Source organism: Thalassophryne amazonica, chromosome 11, assembly GCF_902500255.1.
Source record: "Thalassophryne amazonica chromosome 11, fThaAma1.1, whole genome shotgun sequence".
Classification (NCBI taxonomy): Eukaryota; Metazoa; Chordata; class Actinopteri; order Batrachoidiformes; family Batrachoididae; genus Thalassophryne; species Thalassophryne amazonica.
Window position 1 is genome coordinate 21,261,296 of NC_047113.1, and position 15,707 is coordinate 21,277,002.

General features: G+C 40.4%; 1 long non-coding RNA gene across 1 annotated transcript; it reads right to left on the bottom strand.

Moving 5' to 3' along the window:
• Window positions 1-2,746: 2,746 nt before the first annotated feature.
• LOC117520441 lies at window positions 2,747-15,696 on the bottom strand. Its single transcript, XR_004563650.1, has 5 exons — window positions 15,632-15,696; window positions 14,336-14,400; window positions 14,097-14,239; window positions 13,853-13,917; window positions 2,747-3,105 (listed from the first exon to the last, which is right to left on the bottom strand). It is a non-coding gene; the product is annotated as an uncharacterized LOC117520441 (long non-coding RNA).
• Window positions 15,697-15,707: the final 11 nt, after the last annotated feature.

The following is a 15,707-nucleotide window of genomic DNA, read 5'->3' on the forward strand; positions in this document are numbered from 1 at the left end:
AATACTGCACATGCTCACACTACCGGGGGCGGAGTTTAGCCAAACATGGCGGAGATTGTTTTGCTGGCAGATGACAATTTGTAGGAGCTAATTAATGCTGCAAATTCTTCTAACACGAAAAAAAACAAATCCACCACGTCGTAAGACATCTGGAGGCATGAAGAGCTGTTAGGACAAAGAAGATGAAATTAGGATGAAAAGCTGGACAAATTTCTGTTCATGAAGTCAGTGGACGGCATCACGGACTACCAAGAACAATTTTGGACTACTATTTAAAGTTCATGTTGGATTGTTAAGCACCAGTGATGAACACCAAATGTAAGTCCCTTTTCTTCTGTTTTTAATAAATTAATAAAATATCAACTGACAAGGATCTATTTTCACTGTTATATAAAACAAATAATGAATGTTTTTACATTCTTTCAATGGAACAATTATTTAATTCAGTAAAAGCTGGAACAAACCATTCAACTTGGCTTCGCCTCATTGAATGGAACATTCCATCTTTCACCTCATGAAATATTCGTACCATTGAACTCATAAACATTTATTATCAATCAATCAACTTCAATCAACTTTTTTCTTATATAGCGCCAAATCACAACAAACAGTTGCCCCAAGGCGCTCCATATTGTAAGGCAAGGCCATACAATAATTATGAAAAACCCCAACGGTCAAACGACCCCCTATGAGCAAGCACTTGGCCACAGTGGGAAGGAAAAACTCCCTTTTAACAGGAAGAAACCTCCAGCAGAACCAGGCTCAGGGAGGGGCAGTCTTCTGCTGAGACTGGTTGGGGCTGAGGGAAAGAACCAGGAAAAAGACATGCCGAGAAGGGGGGCAGAGATCGATCACTAATGATTAAATGCAGAGTGATGCATACGGAGCAAAAAGAGAAAGAAACAGTGCATCATGGGAACCCCCCCCACAGTCTACGTCTAAAGCAACATAACCAAGGGATGGTCCAGGGTCACCCGATCCAGCCCTAACTATAAGCCTTAGCGAAAAGGAAAGTTTTAAGCCTAATCTTAAAAGTAGAGAGGGTATCTGTCTCCCTGATCTGAATTGGGAGTTGGTTCCACAGGAGAGGAGCCTGAAAGCTGAAGGCTCTGCCTCCCATTCTACTCTTACAAACCCTAGGAACTACAAGTAAGCCCGCAGTCTGAGAGCGAAGCGCTCTAATGGGGTAATATGGTACTACGAGGTCCCTAAGATAAGATGGGACCTGATTATTCAAAACCTTATAAGTAAGAAGAAGAATTTTAAATTCTATTCTAGAATTAACAGGAAGCCAATGAAGAGAGGCCAACACGGGTGAGATATGCTCTCTCCTGCTAGTCCCCGTCAGTACTCTAGCTGCAGCATTCTGAACCAACTGAAGGCTTTTTAGGGAACTTTTAGGACAACCTGATAATAATGAATTACAATAGTCCAGCCTAGAGGAAATAAATGCATGAATTAGTTTTTCAGCATCACTCTGAGACAAGACCTTTCTGATTTTAGAGATATTGCGTAAATGCAAAAAGGCAGTCCTACATATTTGTTTAATATGCGCTTTGAATGACATATCCTGATCAAAAATGACTCCAAGATTTCTCACAGTATTACTAGAGATCAGGGAAATGCCATCCAGAGTAACGATCTGGTTAGACACCATGCTTCTAAGATTTGTGGGGCCAAGTACAATAACTTCAGTTTTATCTGAGTTTAAAAGCAGGAAATTAGAGGTCATCCATGTCTTTATGTCTGTAAGACAATCCTGCAGTTTAGCTAATTGGTGTGTATCCTCTGGCTTCATGGATAGATAAAACTGGGTATCATCTGCGTAACAATGAAAATTTAAGCAATACCGTCTAATAATACTGCCTAAGGGAAGCATGTATAAAGTGAATAAAATTGGTCCTAGCACAGAACCTTGTGGAACTCCATAATTAACTTTAGTCTGTGAAGAAGATTCCCCATTTACATGAACAAACTGTAATCTATTAGACAAATATGATTCAAACCACCGCAGCGCAGTGCCTTTAATACCTATGACATGCTCTAATCTCTGTAATAAAATTTATGGTCAACAGTATCAAAAGCAGCACTGAGGTCCAACAGAACAAGCACAGAGATAAGTCCACTGTCCGAAGCCATAAGAAGATCATTTGTAACCTTCACTAATGCTGTTTCTGTACTATGATGAATTCTAAAACCTGACTGAAACTCTTCAAATAGACCATTCCTCTGCAGGTGATCAGTTAGCTGTTTTACAACTACCCTCTCAAGAATCTTTGAGAGAAAAGGAAGGTTGGAGATTGGCCTATAATTAGCTAAGATAGCTGGGTCAAGTGATGGCTTTTATTGGTGGCTTTCAACATATTATTTGTATAATATGTTGTATTTCTGTTGTTGATTCTGTGTTTATGTGGCAATGCTCGTGAGTATGGAATGTTCCTCATTCTATGACCAACTGCAGAGACAGCCGGTGTCGTGGTGCAGCAACAACGTGAGACATGCTATGTAAAGTTTAAGGACTAAGTTTCAAAACATCATAAATACCAATTCAAATGCACAGAAATAACATGTATTTATTTGAAATCATCAAGAACTATTTTTTTAAGAAATGGAAGAATCCACATATAAATTACTGTGTCTCAACTTCTTTCAAAAAAATCAAAATTTTTTCTTTCAAAAAATGAAATTGCATATTTGTTTCAACTTAACATATGTTAAAACCCTCATGGCCGCAATGCACACTCTATAAGTTCCAAATAAACATGCAAGTTGGATCTTTTCGCAAAGTAATGTGGATTTTTTTCCCAAATAATACTTGAAATAAAACATTTATGAAGATAATGAAAAATCGTCTTTTGCACTTTCAATTAAAGACTTATCCAGGTGAATAGATTTAAATGATTTTATCAGAAAAAAGGTAAAGCCCCATACTCCAGTGTGACGTAGGGCTGTATCAGACATTGTGCATTACACCACAGGGTGCTGGTTGAAAAATACATCCCTGCAAAGCCTCCACAGGCTATGAAGAACACAATGACAAGTACGAGGAAGGTCAACATCAAAACTCCTGTCTGAACGATGCCTGTCTGAAGGCTGTCTGCGGACCTAAAAAAAAAAAAAACAGAGGAGGAAGTGGGGGCATCATAAAGCAAGAGTAACTTCAGGTTAAGGCAACCAGACAGCCACATGAAAATTCAGTAAGGTATATCTTATATATTATATTCCAATTCTAAGGTGGAACTATGCTAGTATACAAAGGTATATCTAAATATCTAAAAAGAAAGAGTAAAATAGGAGAGTAGAAAAGAGTAGAGTAGAGCCACTTAGGTGCCTGGTCTTGAGAACCAGGGATGGTAGGTTGTACGAACAGGACGAAATGCCAGAGAGCAGAAAGGAAATGTTGAGGACCGTGGTAACATTAGAGGGATCAAACTGATGTCACATACAACAAAATCAGTGAAAAGGAATTCCACAACTATGAGGTACATCCAAAAGTATCCAACCTTATTTTATCACCAGAAAGAAATCAAGCATGTGAGTTATCGTTTGGTGTGGAGGTGCAGGAACCTTCTTGCACATGCATGAATTTTTCCCGCCCACAGAATGCTTCAGTCGCTAGCAGTCAGCCTTAGAGTGAACACATGTACTGAGCACACACTGGATTATCATTTGCTATAGAATGGCGGAACGACTACAGAAATATATCAAATTTTGACAAAGGTTTGGTGATACCCAAGCGGAAACCGTTTGCACAATTCAGCAGGCTTTGCCAATGACGACAGAAGCAAAATGCAAATAAAAGTGGCATAACCGCTTCAAAAACGGCCACACACATCAGTGGAGACCGATGCACGTTCAAGTAGGTCAGCCACAAGCTGAAATGACCAAGTGACTGACAGAATACAGACTTCAGTCATGGATGACTGTCGTGTCACCATCAAAGAACTTGCGGATGAGGTGCTGGTCAACACAGGTTCAGTACATTCCATTTTGATGGAGGATTTGGGCACGTGAAGAGTGTCATCAAAATTTGTATTGAAGCTGCTAACGGCGGAACGGATGTAAGTGCATCTCTTGTAGGTCTCGCAGGACCTGCTGGAATGCGCAAACAGTGACCCAGACCTCCTGAACACCATCTTCACTGTTGATGGGACACGGGTTTAAGAGTACGACCTGGAAACCAAATTTCAGTCATTGCCATGGAAACATCCAACATCACTGAGGCCAAAAAAAGCACGGCAGGTGAGCAGCAATATCAAAGCCATGTTGGCTTTGACTCCCGTGGAGTAGTGCATCATGAGTCCACACCAGAAGGCCAAATATGTTGTGGTCTGGAGAATCGGTCTGGCTGTGTTTTTTCTCCCCTCCTTCCTGTGCTTTCTCCTACCAGTGGAAGCAGATCATCATCTACCTGTAGTTGCGGCACACCTGCATCAATCAGCGGCAGCCTGCTTAAAGCCTCACCTGAACAGAAGGAAGACGCCAGATCTTTCCTTCCTTTCCTTCTCAGAATCAGAATGCCTTTTATTGTCATTATACATTGGTACGAGATTAGGGCCATCCAGTTGCAGTGCAATAAAATAGAATAAAATAAAAAATAGTGCAAAAAAAGAGATTAAAAATAGTGCAAGAGTATCAAAAACAAGATATTAAGAAAAATTCAACAATGTAAGGAAAAATATATACAATTGACACTAGTGCAAGGTGCGGCTAGGATATAAATATATTGCACAGAAATGTATAGTGTTCATGGGTGACTGGGTTATTGCACATGGAGGATCAGTGCATGCTAGAGTTCAATGTGGTTATAGCTTTGGGGAAGAAACTGTTTTTCAGTCTGTTTGTTTTTGTCCTTGTGAGCCTGCAGCGCCTCCCTGAGGGCATCAGGTCAAACAGGGCAGAGCCAGGGTGAAAACAGTCTTTGGAGATCGCTTTGGCTCTGCTGAGGCAGCGGGAGGTATAAATGTCCAACAGGGAGGGGAGAGGGCGGCCGATGATCTTCTGTGCTGCCTTAACAACCCTCTGCATTCTCTCCTTGTCAGCAGCGGGGAGCTGCCAACCATACTGTGATGCAGTATGTCAGCAGGCTCTCAATGGATGAGCGGTAGAAGGCCAGCAGCAGGTCGGTGTTGAGGATGTACTCCAGAGTGGTAACACTGGCCTCAGGTATTGTTCACCTTGTCTGTGTTTTCTGTATTTGGATTTTTACTCATTTTTCTAATTTTGTGTGTTTTTGTGCAGTCTGCAGTCACCACCACTGGTAGGTCCACCGTGATAGGGCACCTACCCATTCTGCTCAGCTGATTCAGGCTTTCATGGCCAACACAACACTCCTTTGATTCATCAGGCTCCCCAACTCTCCTGCCATGCCTCCCTCTGATTTTTGGCTGTTTTTCAAACTCAAAACAACATTAAAAGGGACTCAATTTGGTTATGAGAAGACATCATGTTAACCGTGATGGCCCGGCTGGAAACTATTCCAAAGAGGCCTTCCAGAAATGCTTCAAACAATGGCAGAACCTCTGGGAGAAGTGTGTGCAGTCTCAAGAAGACTACTTTGAAGGGAATTGGATTTCAGACCCCCAGGTGAATAACTGTATTTTCATGGCCAAAGGTTGGAGAGCTTTTTAATGCATGTGGTATTTCAAGAATCTATTAATGACTCCAAGGAGGGGACCATAATAAAAATGGGAAACCTAAAGTATCTGTAACATACCTTTTTTAAGGTATGTTTTAAGGTATGGTGAGAATTTTGCTGATAAAATGTTTTAATCACACCGGACACAAAAATCATCCAGTTGCTTGAGACAGTGTGGTACTTCTCTATTTCTGGATCAACCTATCTCTAAATTTTGCAGGAGGCATTCACAATTATCATTTATTTTGAACTCGAAGCTATGTACTTGGGCATCTGGCAGTGAGAGCACTTCTTCTAGAGAGAGTTCTTCAGTTAGAAGAAAAATGTAATCAAAAAAGTATAAAAATAGTGGCTTGCAAAAGTATTCAGCCCTTGGTATTTCACACCATTTAATTTGTTTATGGCATTTAAAATACAAAAAGTAGATCAGGCTTCTCAATCTAAAATTTCTAAATTATCTTCCTTAGACTCAAACTGAAAGTAAATCTCTACAACTTGATATAAATTAATAAAAAAAAATATATATATAAATGCCAAGATGGTGGGGTTGTATAAGTAGTCAGCCCCTTTGGTATAATACCTGTAAATAATCAGTTTAATTGCCAGTTTTCTTCAGACAAGTCAGGGGATGGATACATGAACGTTTCCAAGTCACTGAATACAACCTCAGTTCCAATGAAGTTCGGACGTTGTGTAAGATGTGAATAAAAACAGAATACAATGATTTACAAATCCTGTTCAACCTATATTCAATTGAATACACCACAAAGACAAGATATTTAATGTACAAACTGATCAATTTTATTGTTTTTGTGCAAATATTTGATCATTTTGAAATGGATGCCTGCAACACATTTCAAAAAAAGCTGGGACAGTGGTATGTTTACCACTGTGTTACATCACCTTTCCTTCTAACAACACTCATAAGCATTTGGGAACTGAGGACACTAACTGTGAAGCTTTGTAGGTGGAATTCTTTCCCATTCTTGTTTTGATGTACAACTTCAGTTGTTCAACAGTCTGGGGTCTACGTTGTCATATTTTGCGCTTCATAATGCGCCACACATTTTCAATGGGTGACAGATCTGGACTGCAGGCAGGCCAGTCTAGTACCTGCACTCTTTTACTACGAAGCCACACTGTTGTAACACATGCAGAATGTGGCTTGGCATTGTCTTGCTGAAATAAGCAGGGATGTCCCTGACAAAGATGATGCTTGGATGGCAGCATGTGTTGCTCCAAAACCTGATGTACCTTTCAGCAATGATTGTGCCATCACAGATGTATAAGTTGCCAATGCCATGGGCACGAGCACACCCCCATACCATCCACAGATGCTGGCTTTTGAACTTTGCACTGGTTAACAATCTGAATGGTCTTTTTCCTCTTTTGTTCAGAGGACACGACGTCCATGATTTCAAAAACAATTTCAAATGTGGACTCATCAGACCACAACACACTTTCCACTTTGCATCTGTCCATTTCAAATGAGCTTGGGCCCAGAGAAGGTAGCGACATTTCTGATGTTGTTGATGTAGGCTTTCGCTTTGCATGGTAGAGTTTTAACTTGCACTGGTAGATGTAGTGACAAACTGTATTAACTGCCAAGGTTTTCTGAAGTGTTCCTGAGCCCACGCAGTAAGATCCATTACACAAGGATGTTGGTATTAATAAGCAGTGCCACCTGAGGGATTGAAGGTCACGGGCATTCAATGTTGGTTTTTGGCCTTGCCGCTTACGTGTAGAAAGTTCTCAGATTCCTGAATCTTCTGATTATATTATGGACTGTAGATGATGGAATTCCTAAATTCCTTGCAATTGAATGTTGAGAAAATATTCTTCTTAAACTGTTGGAATATTTTGCACGCGGTTGTTCACAAAGTTCTCAAAAATTCTTGAAAGGGTAGTTGTAAAACAGCTAACTGATCATCTGCAGAGGAATGATCTATTTGAAGAGTTTCAGTCAGGTTTTAGATTCATCATAGTACAGAAACAGCATTAGTGAAGGTTACAAATGATCTTCTTATGGCCTCAGACAGTGGACTCATCTCTGTGCTTGTTCTGTTAGACCTCAGTGCTGCTTTTGATACTGTTGGACCATAAAATTTTATTACAGAGATTAGAGCATGCCATAGGTATTAAAGGCACTGCGCTGCGGTGGTTTGAATCATATTTATCTAATTGATTACAATTTGTTTCATGTAAATGGGGAATTTTCTTCACAGACTAAGGTAATTATGGAGTTCCACAAGGTTCTGTGCTAGGACCAATTTTATTCACTTTATACATGCTTCCCTTAGGCAGTATTATTAGACGGCATTGCTTAAATTTTCATTGTTACGCAGGATGATACCCAGCTTTATCTATCCATGAAGCCAGAGGACACACACCAATTAGCTAAACTGCGGATTGTCTTACAGACATAAAGACATGGATGACCTCTATTTCCTGCTTTTAAACTCAGATAAAACTGAAGTTATGTACTTGCCCCACAAATCTTAGAAACATGGTGTCGTAACCAATCCTTACTCTGGATGGCATTACCCTGACCTCTAGTAATACTGTGAGAAATCTTGGAGTCATTTTTGATCAGGATATATGTCATTCAATGCACATATTAAACAAATATGTAGGACTGCTTTTTTGCATTTACGCAATATCTCTAAAATTAGAAAGGTCTTGTCTCAGAGTGATGCTGAAAAACTAATTCATGCATTTATTTCCTCTAGGCTGGACTATTGTAATTCATTATTATCAGGTTGTCCTAAAAGTTCCCTGAAAAGCCTTCAGTTAATTCAAATGCTGCAGCTAGAGTACTAACGGGGACTAGAAGGAGAGAGCATATCTCACCCATATTGGCCTCTCTTCATTGGCTTCCTGTTAATTCTAGAATAGAATTTAAAATTCTTCTTCTTACTTATAAGGTTTTGAATAATCAGGTCCCATCTTATCTTAGGGACCTCATAGTACCATATCACCCCAATAGAGCGCTTTGCTCTGAGACTGCAGGCTTACTTGTAGTTCCTAGGGTTTGTAAAAGTAGAATGGGAGGCAGAGGCTTCAGCTTTCAGGCTCCTCTCCTGTGGAACCAGCTCCCAATTCAGATCAGGGAGACAGACACCCTCTCTACTTTTAAGATTAGGCTTAAAACTTTCCTTTTTGCTAAAGCTTATAGTTAGGGCTGGATCAGGTGACCCTGAACCATCCCTTAGTTACGCTGCTATAGACTTAGACTGCTGGGGGGTTCCCATGATGCACTGAGTGTTTCTTTTTCTTTCTGCTCTGTATGCACCACTCTGCATTTAATCATTAGTGATTGATCTCTGCTCCCCTCCACAGCATGTCTTTTTCCTGGTTCTCTCCCTCAGCCCCAACCAGTCCTAGCAGAAGACTGCCCCTCCCTGAGCCTGGTTCTGCTGGAGGTTTCTTCCTGTTAAAAGGGAGTTTTTCCTTCCCACTGTCGCCAAGTGCTTGCTCACAGGGGGTCGTTTTGACCGTTGGGGTTTTTACGTAATTATTGTATGGCCTTGCCTTACAATATAAAGCGCCTTGGGGCAACTGTTTGTTGTGATTTGGCGCTATATAAATAAAATTGATTGACATTGATTGAAAGTGCTGATCCTCGTCCCATCTTTGCTTGTGAACAGCAGAGCCTTTTGGGGATGCTCCTTTTATATCCAATCATGACACTCGCCTGTTTTCAATTAACCTGTTCATCTGTGGAATGTTCCAAACAGGTGTTCTTTGAGCATTCATCAACTTTCCCAGTCTTTTGTTGCCCCTGTCCCAGCTTTTTTGAAATGTGTTGCAGTTTGAACATTAAATAGCTTGTCTTTGTGGTGTATTTGATTGAATATAGGTTGAAGAGGATTTGCAAATCATTGTATTCTGTTTTTATTTACATTTCACAGAACATCCCAACTTCATTGGAATTGCGGTTGTATGTCTTGAACTTTATTTACATCAGTTATGAAGAAATACAAACAGTATGGCACTCTATGGTAAATCTGTATGGAGCTGAAAGTTCAGCTACAATTTGCCAGAAGGTATATCTGGGATGCAAACCTAGATTTAATGTTTTGGTGAAAGAAAATCCTCCTCTGTACCACTTCATCATGAAGCTGTATAAATGGGGATACAAAATGCAAAACATGCACTATGCAAAATCTCTCCAGTCACAGCCACAGAAGCCTGTAACTTCTTCTAGACTGTCTGGGTGTCTTGCTGGCTTTCCTCACTTTTCTCCATCTTGCACAGTCACTCAGTTTTTGAGAACTGTCTACTCCACACAGATTTACCATAGAGTGTCATGCTGTTTGTATTTCTTCATAACTGATGTAAATAAAGTTGAAGACATATTCAATGACTTGGAAATGTTCATGTATCCATCCCCTGACTTGTTTGAAGAAAACTGGAAATTAAACTGATTATTTACAGGTATACCAAAGGGGCTGATTACTTTTGCAAACCATCATCTTGGCTTTTATATTTTTAATTAATTTATATCACGTTGTAGAGATTTACTTTCAGTTTGAGTCTAAGGAAGATTATTTAGAACTTTTATATTGAGAAGTCTGATTTACTTTTTGTATATGAAATGACATAAACAAATTAAAATGCGTGAAATACCAAGGGGCTGAACACTTTTGCAAGCCACTGTAAGTATGGTATTTTCTGGAGTATAAGACACATCTGTCAAAAAATGACTTTTGAATAGGAAAAAACCATGTATAAGTCGCACCGGAGTATAAATTGCACTGGACTATAAGTCGCACCTTTTTCATGTGTTATGAGCACTTTAATTTTGTGCATTGTTATAGTGTATTTTTTTATTACTGGCATTTATTCTTTTATTATTGGAGTTTATTTTGTGTAGTACTTTGATTCTTGGGAAAGTTCTATGCAGACAGTCATTATAATTAGTATTATTAATAATTAACTTGGATACAGTGAGGAAAATAAGTATTTGTTCTCCCACTTAGAAATCATGGAGGGGGTCTGAAATTTTCATCTTAGGTACATGTCCACTGTGAGAGACATAATCTAAAAAAAAAAAAAAAATCCATGAATCACAATGTATGATTTTTTAATAATTTATGTGTATGTTATTGCTGCAAATAAGTATTTGAACACCTGCCAATCAGCAAGAATTCTGGCTCACACAGACCTGTTAATTTTTCTTTAAGAAGCCCTCTTATTCTGCACTCTTTACCTGTATTAATTGCACCTGTTGAACTTGTTACCTGTGTAAAAGACACCTGTTCACACACTCAATCAATCACACTCCAACCTGTCCACCATAGCCAAGACCAAAGAGCTGTCTAAGGACACCAGGGACAAAACTGTAGACCTGCACAAGGCTGGGATGGACTACAGGACAACAGACAAGCAGCTTGGTAGAAGACAACAACTGTTATGATTAATTATTAGAAAGTAGAAGAAACACAAGATGACTGTCAGTCTCCCTCGGTCTGGGATTCCATGCAAGATCTCACTTGTTGTGGGTAAGGATGATTCAAGAAAGTTTCAGAACTACACAGGAGGACCTCGTCAATGAACCTGAAGAGAGCTGGGACCCAGTCACAAAGATTACATTAGTAACACATGATGCTGTCATGGTTTAAAATCCGGCAGGGCAGCAAGGTCCCCCTGCTCAAAGCCAGCACATGTCCAGGCTGATGTGAAGTTCACCAGGACCATCTAGATGATCCAGAGGAGGCATGGGAGAAGGTCATTGGGTCAGATGAGACCAGAATAGAGCTTTTTGGAATCAACTCCACTTACCATGTTTAGAGGATGAGAACAACCCCAAGAAAACCATCCCAACCATGAAGCATGGTGGTGGAAAACATCATACTCTGGGGGTGCTCTTCTGCAAAGGGGACAGGATGACTGCACCATATTGAATGGAGGATGGATGGGGTCATGTATTGCGAGATTCTGGTAAACAACCTCCTTCATTCAAAGCATGAAGATGGGTCATGGCTGGGTCTTCAGCATGAAAATGACCCCAAACACAACAGCCAGGGTAACTAAGGAGGGCTCTGTAAGAAGCATTTCAAGGTCCTGGAGTGGCCTGGCCAGTCTCCAGACCTGAACTCAATAGAAAATCTTTGGAGGGAGTTGAAACTCCAAACCTGAAAAATCTAGAAAAGATCTGTATTGAGGAGTGGACCAAAATCCCTGCTGCAGTGTGTGAACTCCTGGTTGAAAAACTACAGGAAACATTGACCTCTGTAATTGCAAACAAAGGCTACTATACCAAATATTAACATTGATTTTCACAGGTGGGCGGCACGGTGGCTTAGTGGTTTAGCACTGTTGCCTCAAAGCGAGAAGGTGTGGGTTCAATTCCCGTGGCCTTTCTGTGTGGAGTTTGCATGTTCTCCCCCGTGTTTGCATGGGTTTCCTCCGGGTGCTCCGGTTTCCTCCCACATCCAAAGACATGCGGGTTAGGTGGATTGAAATCTTTAAATTGTCCTTAGGTGTGCGTGTGGGTGTGTCTGTGTTTGTTTGTCTGTTTGTGGCCCTGCGGCAGACTGGCGTCCTGTACTGGGTGTACCCCGCCTCACGCCCTATGACTGCTGGGATAGGCTCCATCCCCCGCGACCCTTAACTGGACTAAGCGGTAGAAGATGGATGGATGGATGGATTTTCACAGGTGTTCAAATACTTATTTGTAGCAGTAACATACAAATAAATTATTAAAAAATATACATTGTGATTTGCGGAGTATTTTTTTATAGATTATGTCTCTCACAGTGGACATGCACCTAAGATGAAAATTCAGACCCCTCCATGATTTCTAAGTGGAGAACTTGCAAAACCGCAGGGTGTTCAAATACTATTTTCCTCACTGTAAGTTGCACTGGAGTATAGTAAGTCGCAGGGCCTCCCAAACTATCAAAAAAAAAAAAAAAAAGAAATCACAGCTTACTAACAACTTACTTACTCTAGAAATGCGGGTAGTATAGCTACAATCACTAAGATCCCTTGAGCAAGCTCTTTAATCCCAAAATTGTTCCTGGTGTGAAGTTGAGTGCCTTGCATGACAGTACACTGACAATGGTGTGTGTGTGGATGAATATGAAGCATCACTGTAAAGTGATTTGAGTGTCTGCTTCAGAAGAAGTAGTCCTATGGAAATGCAATCCATTTACCAATCACATAAAGAAATGGCTAAAACCAAAAATTCCAACCATTAATAGTTTGATATTTTCTATGATACATTCATGTTGGAAAGAGTGGAAGGCTGCAACAAAGCAATAAAAAAAAAAATGAAGTAAAAAAAAAGCTCCACTCCACAGAAAAATGTTTGCGGCAGGGGAATGTGTTCCTGTTAACATGTTTTGCTCACTTCCCTCTTTGATTATAAAATCTATCAAGAGACAGAAAGTCATTATCAATATGTAAGTTTTGCTATATGAGAGATGCTATTCGAGTTAAAAAGTGAATCTAATAAAGGATTGCAGAGGGAAAACTCAGTGAGGAGAGGGAGGAGTGGCTGTTTTCATCCCAGGTACGAGTACAGCAACAACTGATGTATTTTTCACATGGAGGCATCTTATGGAAAAGCATAGCGAATAATAGAGAGAATATTCCTCCTTTTTGCAGATGACACTGTGACGTGTAGCACCAGAAGGGAGAAAGTAAAAGAGGAAGCTACAAAAATGGAGAAAATTATGATAGAAAATTTCAGGTTTCATGAAGTTATGTACCAGGAAGAAGTAAAGAAAAGTGTAAATATGTTGAAACACCAAGCATTTCTGAAGCTGTAAATGGTAGCTGAAAATGGGTGCAGAAATGACCCAGAGTCCAGTCTTGATCAAACAGGAGGGGATGTGGAGTGTTATTTCGCTGAAGAAGTGGTAAAAGGGCTAAGTTCAAGTTTATGACTGTGGTAACCATAAGACCAGCAATGCTGTATGGGCCTGAGACATGGGCAGTGAAGAGAGCGCAGGAGAAGTTGGACGTGTAAGAAATGAGAATGCAAAGATGGATGTGTGACATTAGAAAGGGGGCCAGAATGAGAAATGAGAGTCTCAGAAGTGGCAAAAGTAGAAGAAATATCTACGAAAGTAGTGAGATGATTTGGACATGTGACAGTAACAGATGATAATCTGGTGAAGGAGTGAAAATGATTTATTCCTGCAAAGAAGGAGTTTTATCATCTGATACCAATTAGAAAAGACTGATAATATAAATCCTAAGTACCTTTGGGATGGAAGGTCTACCACTTCAGTCGGACCATCATCCAGCTCCTCAGCCTCAGTCGCCTCCTGCAGACAGAGTGATACTGATGTAACGCTTTGAGTTTTGACATCTAAAGTCACACAGCAGCTTTCTGACAGATAAAATTTGAACTTCGGCTTTGTAGTGGTACATCTGATTCCATTTGGGGGGAGGGCGAAGGCTATTAAAAGGTATTGTGACTATAAGTGCAAACAAAAGATCATACATGGGTTGTATCCATGGTATTTAGAAAATCTGATATGTTGGTTCCCATCATCTGTGAAGAAGCCAACTGCTTTAATTCTTCTTTAAAGGAGAGAGGGAAAGTACGTGTTTTTTTCCTCTCTTTGAGTCAGAGTCAGCCTCGCTCTAGAAAGCAAAAGACATACACCTGAATATATGTTACCAAATCACCCAGCACGTGACGTTGTACTAATAGTATATTTTAAACTGTGTTTATCATACAGTGAGGCCTCATCCTGTATATCCTCCAGCTGGAGATTCAGTTCCTGATTCCTCAGCCTGAGATCCTGAAAGAGAAGAACATGATCAGACATAGAAAAAAGTGAACGTCCACAGTTCATTTAAAAATAAATAAATAAAAGCCTTATTCTGACTGTGGCCAGTAGCTGAGCACAGACAGAACAACTGCAAAAAGGTCCATCTACTCACAGGTCAGGTCAGCATTGGGAGCATGCACTGCCTCACAAAATTGCTTTGGATCTTGTCTGGCAACTGCTTAGGTGGAACTGTGGTACATCTTTATTGCTCAAGAATAGCTATCTATGCATACTTACACCGGACTTGGTCCATAGTTCCCAGGTCCAAGGGGATGGATGCAGTCCTAGTAACCAGCCCGGTGAGTACTAGTGCATTCCTTTGAAGTAGTTTATGATCAAAGGTGTTTCCTTGCCCACAAGATCCACCTTAGTTTGGGTCCTGAGTGCCACTGTGCAGTAAATGACACCTCAGTGTAAAAAAAAAAACTAGTCAAGACACAAGACTGTTAATCGTTTCATCAATTCCAGGCTGTAAAGAAGTGGATGACACCCACCCCCTTCTGTCCTTCCTAATATGTGCTGTCCTTCATTGTAAGGTGGCAGCAGAGTGCCTTTCATGGAAAGTGGAAACACATCTTCACTTTATGTTTTCAACTGTGTAAATGTTTTTGCAGTAAATCCAAAGGCCATCTAACCAACATTACCCAAGTGGAGCTTTCAACACACTGGGCAACTACCTGCAGTCCTGGGTGCAGTTTAACACCATTCCCACGTTCACATATTATTAATAAACCGCACCAACGTTTAACATGATATGAATATTGTTTCAATCTCATCCTGTTGTTGTTTGTGGAAGCAATAGATCTTTTCATAAGGAGACTCAGTTTGTATTGTCTGGTAGAGATTAGGCTATGGAAGTAGCTGAGAAAGCAGATGGTGACGGCATTGAAGGGAGACAAGGAAGCATTTATCAGAGTCGAGCTGACAGCCTGGCTGAGTCGAGCTGTCTGCCTGGGTGTTTGGCAATCAGTTTGGTCGTGTGATGGATACGGTGAGACGTGGCCCCAAAGCAGGTTCCCATACGTGACCTGACCTAACTTGACTGCTATTTGTGTGACAGAATAAGGGTAAAACTGACAAAGCATACTAACAATAAATCATCTGGTGTCATATTAACACAGCAGTAAGAGGCATGATGTTTAATTCTTATGTCTAAACTTTGACTTTAGGTTTTATCATTTGAAGATCAGAATGCCTCTACCATTATGAGGTCCGTAGACTCTTCTGCTGACTCCTCTAAGTGCTTCAACATCAGGTTTTTCTGAAATACACAAACA